Source organism: Chlorocebus sabaeus, chromosome 23 (assembly GCF_047675955.1).
Source record: "Chlorocebus sabaeus isolate Y175 chromosome 23, mChlSab1.0.hap1, whole genome shotgun sequence".
NCBI classification, from domain to species: domain Eukaryota; kingdom Metazoa; phylum Chordata; class Mammalia; order Primates; family Cercopithecidae; genus Chlorocebus; species Chlorocebus sabaeus.
The window spans coordinates 14,463,576-14,478,152 of record NC_132926.1 but is presented as its reverse complement, the minus strand read 5'-3'; the positions used below and the strand labels follow the sequence as shown (position 1 = coordinate 14,478,152).

Here is a 14,577-nt window from a genome sequence, read left to right as displayed (position 1 = left end):
GCTATTGTTTCCTTGCCTGGAAGAACCATGGAGACTGAACAGAGAGGAGGGCTAATTCATACTGACCCTTCAAAAAGTTCCCAAATAGATTTTAAACTTTAATAACTTAGGTTTGAGGAAAGACAGAAATAATCTGTAATCTTTCTGATAACGGCCGGTGAATTCTCTGCACACAGCTGGAAGCAATTTTGAAAGTCATAGCATTTGGAGTTGTTTCTTATCTATAATTTTTTGCTTTTTTATAAGATCCTGAAAATTAATATATTATACATCTTTGTCACTATAATCACTCCAAATTTTAATTTTATTTTCTGACTATTATAGGGTTTTTTTTTTAAAGAATTTTTGCTTTATTAAAAGAAACTAAAAGAATGAACCTAAGCTAATAAATATCCTTGATTTCGACATTAGTTTAAAAGAATTGGTACGGAAATAAGTAAAATAACACAAAATGAAGCACTAAACAAAATACAAAGAGTGCTGCATATTATTATTTTCCTCTGCAAAAAATTACCTAACATGAGCACACGTGCACACACACACACACACACACACACACCAGGCTCTCACACAAAGAATGGTTACATAACAAAGTAAACATTATAACAACCACATCAGTTTGACTGTTAATCCAAACTAACATGAAAAATCTGTCGTTGAGACAACTGTAATTTAAACATGGATTGGGTATTTAATGATATTAAGAATATAATTATGATTTTATTAGGTGCAGTTTTGGACTGCATGTTTGGTTCAAATATTAAAAACATTCCAAATCGAGGAATGAAAAACTACCTATCGAGTATTATGCTTTTTAAAAAATGTATTATACTTTAAGTTCTGGGATACATGTGCAGAACGTGCGGGTTTGTTACATAGGTATACACGTGCCATGGTGGTTTGCTGCACCCATCAACCTGTTATCTACATTAGGTATTTCTCCTAATGCTCTCCCTCCCCTATCCCCCTACCCCCTCACAGGCCCCAGTGTGTGATGTTCCCCTCCTGTGTCCATGTGTTCTTATTGTTCAGCTCCCACTTATGAATGAGAACATGTGCTGTTTGGTTTTCTGTTCCTTTGTTAGTTTGCTGAGAATGATGGTTTCTGGCTTCACCCATGTCCCTGCAAAGGACATGAACTCCCTTTTTTGTGGCTGCATAGTATTCCATGGTGTATATGGACCACATTTTTTTTATCCAGTCTCTCACTGAGGGCATTTGGGTTGGTTTCAAGTCTTTGCTATTGTGAATAGTGCTACAATAAAACATATGTGTGTGTGTGTCTTTATAGTAGAATGATTTATAATCCTTTGGGGTATATACCCAGTAATGGGATTGCTGGGTCAAATGGTATTTCTGGTTCTAGATCCTTGAGGAATCACCACACTGTCTTCCACAATGGTTGAACTAATTTACACTCCCACCAACAGTGTAAAAGTGTTCCTATTTCTCCACATCCTCTCCAGCATCTGTTGTTTCCTGACTTTCAATGATCGCCATTCTAACTGGCATGAGATGGTATCTCATTGTGGTTTTGATTTGCATTTCTCTAATGACCAGTGATAACGAGCTTTCTTTCATATGATTATTGGCCACATAAATGTCTTCTTTTTAGAAGTGTCTGTTCATATCCTTCACCCACTTTTTGATGGGGTTGTTTGCTTTTTTCTTGTAAATTTGTTTAAGTTTCTTGTAGATTCTGGATATTAGCCCTTTGTCAGATGGATAGATGGCAAAAATTTTCTCCCATTCGGTAGGTTGCCTGTTCACTCTGATGATAGTTTCTTTTGCTGTGGGGAAGCTCTTTAGTTTAATTAGATCCCATTTGTCAATTTTGGCTTTCTTTGCCATTGTTTTTTGTGTTTTTGTCAGGAATTCTTTGCCCATGCCTATGTCCTGAATGGTATTTCCTAGGTTTTCTTCTAGGGTTTTTATGGTTTTAGGTTTTGTGTTTAAGTCTTTAAATCATCTTGAGTTAATTTTTGTATAAGGTGTAAGGAAGGGGTCCAATGTCAGTTTTCTGAATATAGCTAGCCAGTTTTTCCAACACCATTTATTAAACAAGGAATCCTTTCCCCATTGCTTGTTTCTGTCAGGTTTGTCAAAGATTAGATGGTTGTAGATGTGTGGCATTATTTCTGAGGCCTCTGTTCTGTTCTATTGGTCTATATATCTGTTTTGGTACCAGTACCATGCGGTTTTGGTTACTGTAGCCTTGTAGTATAGTTTGAAGACATGTAGCATGATGACTCCAGTTTTGTTCTTTTTGCTTAGGATTGTCTTGGCTATATGGGCTCTTTGTTGGTTCCATATTAAATTTAAAGTAGTTTTTTCTAATTCTGTGAAAAAAGTCAGTGGTAACTTGATGGGGATAGCATTGAATCTGTAAATTACTTTGGGCAGTATGGCCATTTTCACTATATAGATTCTTTCTATCCATGAGCATAGAATGCTTTTCCATTGGTTTGTGTCCTCTCTTATTTCCTTGGACAGTGGTTTGTAGTCCTTCTTGAAGAGGTACTTCACATCCTTTGTAAGTCGTATTCCTAGGTATTTTATTCCCTTTGTAGCAATTGTGAATGGGAGTTCACTCATGATTTGGCTTTCTGTTTGTCTATTATTGGTGTATAAACATGCTTGTAATTTTTGCACATTGACTTTGTATCCTGAGACTTTGCTTGAAGTTGCTTATCACCTTAAGGAAATTTTGGGCTGAGATTATGGAGTTTTCTAAATATGCAGTCATGTCATCAGCAAACAGAAACAATTTGATTTCCTCTCTTCCTATTTGAATACCCTTTATTTCTTTCTCTTGCCTGACTGCCCTGGCCAGAACTTCCAATACTATGTGTAATAGGAGTGGTGAGAGAGGGCATCCTTGTCTTGCACCAGTTTTCAAAGGGAATGCTTCCAGCTTTTGCCCATTCAGTATGATATTGGCTGTGGGTTTGTCATAAATAGCTCTTATTGTTTTGAGATACGTTTCATCAATACCTAGTTTATTGAGAGTTTTTAGCATGAAGGGGTGTTAAATTTTAGCAAAGGCCTTTTCTGCATCTATTAAGATAATCATGTGGTTTTTGTCATTAGTTCTATTTATGTGATGGATTGTATTTATTGATTTGTGTATATTGAACCAGCCTCGCATCCCAGGGATGAAACCAACTTGATCGTGGTGGAGAAACTTTTTGATGTGCTGCTGGATTCGGTTGGCCAGTATGTTATTGAGGATTTTTGCAGCGAGGTTCATCAGGGATATCGGCCTGAAATTTTCTTTTTTTGTTGTGTCTCTGCCAGGTTTTGGTATCAGGATGATGCTGGCCTCATAAAATGAATTAGGGAGGAGTTGCTCTTTCTCTATTACTTGGAATAATTTCAGAAGGAGCTTCTGGTGCTAGCTCCTCTTTGTACCTCTGGTGGAATTCAGCTGTGAATCCATCTAGTCCTGGACTTTTTTTGGTTTGTAGGCTATTAATTACTGCCTTAATTTCAGAACTTGTTATTGGTCTATTCAGGGATTGGACTTCTTCCTGGTTCAGTCTTGGGAGGATGTATGTGTCCAGGAATTTATCCATTTCTTCTAGATTTTCTAGTTTATTTGCTTAGAGGTGTTTATAGTATTCTCTGATGATAGTTCGTATTTCTGTGGGATCAGTGGTGATATCCCCTTTATGATTTTTTTATTGTGCCTATTTGATTCTTCTCTCTTTTCTTCTTTATTAGTCTGGCCAGCAGTCTATCTATTTTGTTAATCTTCTCAAAACACAGCTCCTGGATTCATTAATTTTTTTGAAGGGTTTTTCATGTCTCTATCTCCTTCAGTTCTGCTCTGATCTTATTTATTTCCTCTCTTCTGTTAGCTTTTGAATTTGTTTGCTGTTGCTTCCCTAGTTCTTTTAATTGTGATGCTAGGGTGTCAATTTTAGATTTTTCCTGCTTTCTCCTGTGGGCACTTAGTGCTACAAATTTCCCTGTAAACACTGCTTCAGCTGCATCCCAGAGATTCTGGTACATTGTGTCTTTGTTCTCATTGGTTTCAAAGAACTTATTTATTTCTGCTTTAATTTCGTTATTTACCCAGTAGTCATTCAGAAGCAGATTGTTCAGTTTCCATGTAGTTGTGTGGATTTGAGTGAGTTTCTTAATCCTGAGTTCTAACTTGATTGCACTGTGGTCTGAGAGACTGTTTGTTATGATTTTCATTCTTCTGCATTTGCTGAGGAGTGTTTTACTTCCGATTATGTGGTCAATTTTAGAATAAGTGCAATGTGGTACTGAGAAGAATGTATATTCTGTTGATTTGGGGTGGAGAGTTCTGTAGATGTCTATTAGGTCCACTTGGTCCAGAGCTGAGTTCAAGTCCTGAATATCCTTCTTAATTTTCTGTCTCATTGTTCTGTCTCATATTGACAGTGGGGTGTTAAAGTGACCCACTGTTAATGTGTGGGAGTCTAAGTTTCTTTGCAGATCTCTAAGAACTTGCTTTATGAATCTGGGTGCTCCTGTGTTGGGTGCATATATATTTAGGATAGGTAGCTCTTCTTGTTGCATTGATCCCTTTACCATTATGTAATGCCCTTCTGTGTATTTTTTTTTATCGTCTGTTTTATCATAGACTAGAATTGCAACTTTTGCTTTTTTTTTTTTTTTCTTTCCATTTGCTTGGTAGATATTCCTCCATCCCTTTATTTTCAGCCTATGTGTGTCTTTGCACATGAGATGGGTCTCCTGAATACAGCACACAGATGGGTCTTGACTCTTTATCCAATTTGCCAGTTGTGTCTTTTAATTGGGGCATTTAGCCTCTTTACATTTAGGGTTAATATTGTTATGTGTGAATTTGATCCTGTCATTATGATGCTAGCTGGTTATTTTGCCCATTAGTTGATGCAATTTCTTCATAGTGTTGATGGTCTTTACAATTTGGTATGTTTTTGCAGTGGTTGGTACCAGTTGTTCCTTTCCATATTTAGTTCTTCCTTCAGGGGCTCTTGTAAGGCAGGCATGGTGGTGACAAAATTTCTCAGCATTTGCTTGTCTGTAAAGGATTTTATTTCTCCTTCACTTATGAAGCTTAGTTTGGCTGGATATGAAATTCTGGGTTGAAAATTCTTTTCTTTAAGAATGTTGAATATTGGCCCCCACTCTCTTCTGGCTTGTAGGGTTTCTGCAGAGAGATCCACTGTCTGATGACCTTCCCTTTGTGGGTAATTTGACCTTTCTCTCTGGCTGCCCTTAACATTTTTTCCTTCATTTCAACCTTGGTGAATCTGACAATTATGTGTCTTGGGGTTGCTCTTCTCGAAGATTATCTTTCTGGTGTTCTCTGTATTTCCTGAATTTGAATGTTGGCCTGTCTTGCTAGGTTGGGGAAGTTCTCCTGGATAATATCCTAAACAGTGTTTTCCAACTTGGTTCCATTCTCTCCGTCACTTTCAGGTACACCAATCCAATGTAGGTTTGGTCTTTTCACATAGTCCCATATTTCTTGGAGGCTTAGTTCATTCCTTTTCATTCTTTTTTCTCTAATCTTGTCTTCACGCCTTATTTCATTAAGTTGATCTTCAGTCCCTGATATCCTTTCTTCCACTTCATCTATTTGGCTATTGATACTTGTGTATGCTTCATGAAGTTCTTGTGCTGGTTTTTCAGCTCCATCGGGTCATTTATGTTCTTCTCTAAGCTGGTTATTCTAGCTAGCAATTCCCCTAGCCTTTTTTTCAAGGTTATTAGCTTCCTTGCATTGGGTTAGAACATGCTCCTTTAGCTTGAAGGAGTTTGTTATTCCCCACCTTCTGAAACTACTTTTGTCAATTCATCAGATTCATTCTCCATCCAGTTTTGTTCCCTTGCTGGTGAGGACTTGTGATCCTTTGGAGGAGAAGAGGTGTTCTGGTTTTTCGAATTTTCAGCCTTTTTTGTGCTGTTTTTTCCTCATCTTTGTGGATTTATCTACCTTTGGTCTTTGATGTTGGTGAACTTCAGATGGGATTTTTGAGTGGATGTCCTTTTTGTTGATGGTGATGCTATTCCTTTTTGTTTGTTAGTTTTCCTTCTAACAGTCAGGCCCCTCAGCTGCAGGTCTGCTGAAGTTTGCTGGAAGTCCACTCCAGACCCTATTTGCCTGGGTATCACCAGCAGAGGCTGCAGACAGCAAAGACTGCTGCCTCTTCCTTCCTCTGGAAGCTTCACCCAGAGGGGCACCCGCCAGATGTCAGCTGGAGCCCTCCTGTATGAGGTGTTTGTCGACCCATGCTGGGAGGTGTCTCCCAGCCAGGAGGCACGGGGGTTAGGGACCCACTTGAGGAGGCAGTCTGTCCTTTAGCAGAGCTCAAGAGCCATGCTGGGAGATCTGCTGCTCCCTTCAGAGCCAGCAGAGGGGAATGTTTAAGTCTGCTGAAGCTGTGTCCACAGCCACCCCCTCCCCCAGGTGCTCTGTCCCAGGGAATGGGAGTTTTATCTATAAGCCCCTGACTGGGGCTGCTGCCTTTCTTTCAGAGATGCCCTGCCCAGAGAGGAGGAATCTAGAGAGGTAGTCTGGCTACAGCAGCTTTGCTGAGCTGTGGTGGGCTCTGCCTAGTCCGAACTTCCCAGTGGCTTTGTTTACACTGTGAGGGGAAAACCACTTACTCAAGCCTTAGTAATGGCGGACACCCCTCCCTCCACCAAGCTCAAGCATCCGAGGTCGACTTCAGACTGCTGTGCTGGCAGTGAGAATTTCAAGCCAGTGGATCTTAGCTTGCTGAGCTCCGTGGGAGTGGGATCTGCTGAGCTAAACCATTTGGCTGCCTGGCTTCAGACCCCTTTCCAGGGGAGTGAATGGTTCTGTCTTGCTAGCATTCCAGGCACCACTGAGAGATGAAAAAAAAAACTGCAGTTAACTCAGTGTCTGCCCAAATGGCCGCCCAGTTTTGTGCTTGAAACCCAGGGCCCTGGTGGTGTAGGCACCCAAAGAAATCTCCTGGTCTGTGGGTTGTGAAGACCGTGCGAAAAGTATAGTGTCTGGGCCAGAATGCACTGTTCCTCATAGCACAGTCCCTCACGGTTTCTCTTGGCTAGAGGAGGGAGTTCCCCAACCCCTTGTGCTTCCCAGGTGAGGCGACACCCCACCCTGCTTCAGCTTGCCCTCCATGGGCTGCACCCACTGTCTAACAAGTCCCAGTGAGATGAGCCTGGTATTTCAGTTAGAAATGCAGAAATCAGCTGCCTCCTGCATTGATCTCACTGGGAGCTGCAGACCAGAGCTGTTCCTATTTGGCCATCTTGCCAGCCAGCAGAATTATAGATTATTTTTAACCATGCCTACAATCTTAATCTTTAAAGGTTAAAATATGTAAAGTCAATAAAAACTATATATAATAGAGATAGTTAAACTTCTGCCCTGATATAGTAAACCACTAATAAACAGCTTTGCTGGAAGCTGACTGGGTGGCCAGGCTTAACTCAGGATATTCTCAAAGTTGATGATGGTCTTAAAGGCTAGATAGTATTTTCTGTCTTTTCCTGTCCACGCTTACAAACTGCCGTAGAGTTTAATTAGTCAACCTATTTTTACGTTAACAGACTATTACTTGAAAAATAGTTTGTGGATATAAGTGCTACTTATAATGGACTAGATGAAGAATAGAGGAAGGAAAGAAAGGGAAGAGGAGATGTAATAACTATTGTAGAAAAAGAAGAAGACCACCATGACCATTATATATGCTGAACATTAATGCTTTACATGCATTATCTCACTCAAGCCTGAAAGCAATCCTGTGAAGTAGGAAGGGACTTTTATTATGGCCATTTAAAGATTCAGAATCTAGGGATAGAGGGACAAAGTAACCTGCAAGAAGTCTAAAACTTCAGGAAGATAGTAAACTATGAGCCGTGTTGGATGAAACAATGGAAGTTCCTACACCCAAAATAAAGTGGTGGAATGTCTGATGGGTGACCAACCACAAATCTAGGTTTATTGCCCTACTTATTAACATTTACAGGACCAAATCCACCGGAGTGTCTGCTCTTGGCAATTAGTCTGCCCTTTGTGATAAGAATACACACAACACATAGACATATCTCCCATCTCCTAACTCCTGATTCAATCAGTTGGTTTTCCAGGAGATTTATTTTGAATAACTTTTTGTAATAAAGTGTCCTCTTGACAAATATCTGTTAGAGAGGACCAGCAAAACCAAGCAGATCACTGTCTTGCTTTCCTAAAGTAAGTTCTTCCAGAATTTACTTACTGATCTAGAGTCCTTCTTCAGATCCTTTGAATATTTGGCATTTCTCCAAGGATTAGGACTTCTCAATGATAATTTCAGAAGAAGCACATTAAAGAAAAAATTTGGTGGGAAGATAAGATTGCCAAAACCTTGACGTCCATCAGAAGAAAAAAAAAAAAAAAGTGAGACAACATCTGAGTATTCTTCAATCCATATGTTCAAGAACCAAGGATTAGAGATCCTTGGGATGGAGTTGGCAGAAATCCAGCACAAGGTGCAAAACTTGGTAAATATTTGAAAATCCACTCATGGAACTGAGTACATAGAATATGCATCTGGTCTCATGCATGAAAATTCTAGTCGTAGTTCATAGAACTGATGAAATGTATGATTCTCTTTTAAATATTATTTGTATTAGTTTGTTCTCACGCTGCTAATAAAGACATACCCGAGACCCGGTAATTTATAAAGGAAATAGATTTAATTGACTCACAGTTCAGCATGACTGGGGAGGCCCCCAGAAACTTACAATCATGGTAGAAAGGGAGGAAAGCACTCTCTTCTTCAACATGGCAGCATCAACTGCCGAGCAAAAAGGGGGAAAACCTCTTATAAAACCATCAGATCTCATGCGCACTCACTCACTATCACGAGAACAGTATGAGGGTAACCGCCCCATGCTTAAATTACCTCCCACTGGGTCCCTCCCATGACACATGGGAATTATGGGAACTACAATTCAAGATGGGATTTGGGTAGGGACCCAGTCAAACTGCATTGTTATTAGTTCAGTCTCTTATTAGCAAATATTTATTGAGTCCCTTGTGTATGCCAAGAGCTATGTTAGGTACTGGCAAGATACTGATTAAAACATGTGTTGTCCCATTAAAGGTCACCAAACCTAAAGGAGGATGCAGGTACATAAGCAAAAGAGAGTTCAACATATACAGTAATGGAAGTCTAAAAGTTACAGAGATGTTATAGTGGAAGAAGTGATTAACCATCTGAGAAAGATCAGGAAAATTTTTGTAGCTGAAGGGCTGCTTGAGCTGGGTTTTGAGGGATGAGTAGGAGTTTATCTATTACATAGGTAAAGTCAGATATGATAGCATATTATTATTTGTTCTCATTCACCACTGTTTTTCCATATAGTCTTGGCAACAGAGAATTAAATGAATTAATTGATTCAAATGCTAAAATATTGTGAGTTTACTCGTAGCATTTTCTTAGCCATGAGAGAGTATAGATATGGGATTTCTTCTTTTTAGGAGCATGATGCCATGCTAGTATTTCCATTTCTGTCTTTCATACCAAATAAGAATTGGTCTCTCTCCAGGAGAGAGAACCATCAAAAACAAGACATTCTGAAGGTTGGTTATAATTTAGTCACCATTTTTGAAAATGTGGTATAAATTTACAAACAGCTTGACCACCCTTACTCTCATTAATACAGATTTCTGGGTGTGATGGAATAATTTCATAACTCCAAGAGGTAATGAGCAGGCATTCTGCCGCCCCCATAATGCAAAGCCAAGTCCAATGTATCTCCTTAGACCAATGGGGAGTGGACCCTTTCCTCTCCGCATTGCTCTTTTGATGTCCCCATCGGTCTTAATGAAGCATGTTAGATCTTCTCTGAACTATCCTTCTTTTTTATTTTTCCCCATGATGAGTAAATTGGAGGGGCTGATTAAGGAGGCATAACCAGAAAATAGGACTGTTTAGAATTTAACAAAAGACAAAAAAGCATATAAGGGAAGTTCTGTATCAATGTTAAATAAAAGAACAATGCATATAAATTTCTACTACCAAAAGCAGTCTATTCATGTATAAACCATAATACAATCCAAGAAAAATCAAACATAAGGCAGAACTAATTGCAAGCAGTCTGTACTGTCTTTTCTTAAGTAGTGTGTTACAGAATCACTCTACCCTCCACCTTCCTCCCAGCCTATTCACAGAAGGTCTTGAAACAAAGTCTACTTGCAATTCTTGTTCAATATCACCTATCTACTTCTTCCTCTACTGAAAGTGACAAGGTGAGGAATCTTCCTGGTCGGCTGCTTCTTTGGGAGTTTCTAAAGTCAGCTTCTCTTGTCTAAAACAGTAGAAAGTAGCTCAGTGACAGAACCTAACTTTCCTTCCTTTGTGTGTTTTGCTGAAGCAAGCGTCTCTCTTTGGATCCATCTGAGCAGCAGATCACAAAAGAGAATCCCTAAGCAGGACAAAAGCTTCTCGCTGAGTTCATCTTTTGCCCTGACATACTAGAAGCCCTAATTTTAATCATCAAGAACCTCAAGCTGCAAAACAGTTTGCAATTTGCCTTTTTAAATGGTCATTCATTCATTATTCTAGAAACAGCTATGAGAACCTGCCATGTGTCAGGCACTGAGGATTCAGCAAAGGAGAAAAACAAAATCCCTGTCCTTATGGAGATTCAGACTAGAAGCAGACAGAACAAGAACAAATGCCCCTTACACCATGAAAAATCCAGTAAGTGCCACAGACGTCTGAAGAAGTCAGACCCATGAGAAATAGACATTTAAACTGAGCCCTGAAGATGAGTAGGGGTTAATCAGGCTTAAAGAGTGCTCATGGTCACAAAAACAATGAGCCACTAAGGGAAAAAACACAAAGAGAAAGCAAGAGAAAGCAAACTAGAAAAGTAGGTAAGGGTAAGAAGGATCAAGGCTTCGGACCATGTTAAAACTTTTGGACTTTACCTCGAGAACAATTAAAAGTCATTGAAGCTTTTCAAGCAGGAGAGCAAAATAATAAGATATACTCTGCTTTTTACTTTTAATAATGGTAGCTGCCCCATGATAAATGGATTGTGGGGGGCAGTTAAGGTGGAAAGTATGCGGGACTAAAGGTCCAGTTTGGAAAATAAAATAATTGTCAAGATAAAAAGTGGAATGCCTTTGATTAGGGAGTGGTGCTGAGTATTCAAAGATGTGAGGTATAGTTTGAAAGTAGAATCAGTAGAAATTAATGATTGCTGGAATTTGAAGATGAAGGTTAGGATTCTTCATCAAGTTTTTGACTTAGATGTCTGGGTGAATAGCAATGTCATATGCTGAAGAAGGAACAGGTTTTTGTGGCAGAAAACAAAAGTTCAGTTTTGGAAATGTTACACTTATGAGGCAAGAGAAATGAGTGCAGTTATTGGCCAGTTTTATTTTGATTCTAAAATAATATGTATAACACAGAAAATCATCCATTTACAAATAATGGCATATGTAGTATATCCAAAGCCCTCAGTGATTGATTTTTCTCTTTAAAAAATGTCTCTCCAGGCCAGATGCAGTGGCTCATGCCTATAATCCCAGTAATCTGGAAGGTTCAGATGGAAGAATCTCTTGAGCCTAGGATGTGGAGGCTGCAGTGAGCTATGATCCCACCACTGCACTCCATCCTGGGTGACAGCGTGAGACTCGGTCTTTAAAAAAAAAAAAATTCTCTCCAGAAATTTGTTAAATTTATTTCACACGATCATCTAGGCCTGTGAATACTAACTTTTCTTTGTCAAATACTTTTTGCTTGGCACTAAGCTTTACCTACAGGATCCCATTTAATCCCTTAAGCTCTTCTGTTAGGTTTACGTTATTACCCACATTTAAAATACAGGGAAACCAAGGCTGGGGGAATTAAGTTACTTACATGTCATCCGTTAGTAAGTGACAAAGCTGAAATTTGAATCTGGGCTGACCTGACTTTAAATCCCATATTCTTAATGACCATATGATAATGCCTGTGGAACTAGGAAGGGGGTGGGGGGAAACTCTGCCTAACCTGATGGCAAACAACAAATTAATTTGCTTAAGCCATGAAATGGAGTCAATGCATTCTAAGTGGCATAAGGTGAGAAATGATCTATGGGATGAACTCCAGCTTGTTACTAGACATAGACTTAGTCATTGTCAAACTCATAAGCCAGGCCAGATGCAAGAGACCCTTCTCTGCAGCGCTGAGGAATTGGTGGCAACCCCGACGGTAAATCTGAGGCCTCACCACTCCACGGTGGTGGCAGCATAGCATATGATTTACAGGGAGAGGTTTTATGCCCTGAATATTATAAAACGTGAGTGCAGATTGACAAAGAAGAATTAAGAAGCACAGCAAAAGATCCTACGAAAAGCTCTGCAATTCGTAGGATCTTTTTCACTCTAAGCAGAGCTCTGCCAGATTGGTGGGAGAAAGCTCAGTAGCCATGGGTGCCACGGCTGACCCTTGGGGCATCCCTTGAATATCATCCTTGTTTCCATTAGCAGGAAGTATGACAGGTGCTCAGAAAAAGAACTGAGCATGTTGGGCTTGCTGAGTGATATCTAAGGAATCTCATTTTGGTGTCAGAATTGTTAAAAACATACTTTTGTCTTCAAGAAGAAGCAATCTTAGACTAATCTGGATGCCTTATTGGTAGTGCGTATTTGGGAATCGAGATTCAAGACCTTCAGTAAACAAGGCTTTCACAGAGAAGAAACAAGATTGTTGAAACATCTTCACCATGCTGAGTGCAAAGACTATTCCAAACTTGTTCTCAGATTGATTTTTCTACCTAAAGATTAATTTTCTGACAGAATCACTGACAAGCTTGATCTTTAGAATATTAAACCTAGGCAACCTGTTTGCTTTTTTGTTTGTTTTTTAATGTTTTCAGGTGAGGTTTAAAGGTAGGATTCATTCTGGGTGAACCAAATGCATTGAAGCACTTTCAAATCAATAGGCAGCTTGATTTCTCTGTGTTGCGAAACATTATGCCCTCTCTAAATTCTCATCACAGGCAACATGGAAATTAATGAGACCTTTAGGTTAGCCTTTCAAGCTCAACCCTATTTTATAGCTTTACCTTGCCTTTTTGACACCACGATCTCGCCTGGCCACCAGCAGCATTTCATGTTGCAGTGCCCTTTAATTTTGCAGTTTTCTTAGTCTTCCTTGGAAACTGGCAGCTTATTAATCTCAATAACTGAGCTGCTCAATAGGCAAGCTCACCAATGAGAGACCAGGCTGTGTCTTTTTTTTTTCTTGGCAGATGGAAACAAGGGGTTTGGTTGTTGGATGGAGGCAAGGGAGGTGGCAGAGAAAAAGCTGGTTAGGAGGGGTACCTCATTCCCCACATCACTTTCTGATAATTGGCAGGAAAATAAAGTGAGCCTAGTCTAATCCACTGCTCTGCAATTTATGGCTTGTGGTGTTAAACACACTCGAACCCATTAATAAGAAAATAAATAAAGTGTTGTGGCACGTGTGCAAATTACAAGGTGCATTAAGAAAGAAACAAGCATTACATCTTATTCAGGACCACTCCAGCCTATTCTTGGCGTGGTTTGCAAACTTGGAAGCATCCTGGAAAGTGGAGGTACCTAAGGAGAAGCTGTCCTTTCTAAATTTGCCTGCCTCTACAAAATTAAAAACTTATTGAAGAATTGAACTTCTTATTGCAGGGGACCACAGCGAAATCTCTAGGTAGAAAGAACTTAAAAATAAAATAAAATAAAAATCCATCCCTCGGCAACCTGTACCATGGGGACCCAATTACAAATTGAGGCCACCCCGTGGTCGTACGTTGTAAGAGCAAGACTTTGCCCTGAGTCCGTGTAAATGTCGAAGACTTTGGGGTTAAGTTCACAGTTGAAAAAAGTCAAATATTTCCATCTCTGTCTGTGTTCTTTCACCCATTCAACTAATACCAACTGTCATTCCCTTGAGGCACTTCCTGAAGTCTTCCCAGAGGATGTTTTATCTGGCTCAGACAGAAGAAACTTGATGAAGCGCAAGTCCTTTCTAATTCTGGCTTTCTGATGATCCTTTTATTTTCACAGAAGCCAGATAAGGCATCCACAGTCCTCCCAAGCAGGGGAAGTAGGTCCTGCAACTTTTCTGAAGGTTCCTTTGGTTTAATAGTCCTGGCCTCATTTGCTTTTGTGAGTTTGAATCTTGTGTCCCCAGACTTGCAAACCATCACAGGATACTCAGCCATTCTGCTCAGCTGCAGCTGCATCCTTTGGATTTTATGCGAATGTTTAAGAAACTTTTCCTACATTACGTTTTTTCTTCCAAAACCCACCAGACAATTTGGGGCCATTGTGTGAGTATTCTTTGCAAATACTCCTTCTTAGAGGTCATGGCAAAGCTCTATACAAAGGATCACCCTCAAAATCGTGTATTTTTCAAATCCCTTATTAAATCATTTCTTGCTTGAAATAACTGTTTAGGAGTCAGGAAATACCTCCAATTTCTGTCATTCTTACTTAAGCTGTGTATGCCTTATAGTTCAAAAAAGAATGAATACTAATTATTTTCTATGTGTTAAAAGGCACTGAAATCAGATTTCAATTTGCTAGAGCTTCAACTGGGTACCAGC

The 14,577-nt window shown here is 39.6% G+C and overlaps 1 protein-coding gene across 11 annotated transcripts in view; it reads left to right on the top strand.

Moving 5' to 3' along the window:
• Positions 1 to 14,577, top strand: part of TENM2 (teneurin transmembrane protein 2) — a 702,758-nt gene that overhangs the window by 385,383 nt on the left and 302,798 nt on the right. The window lies entirely within an intron of this gene.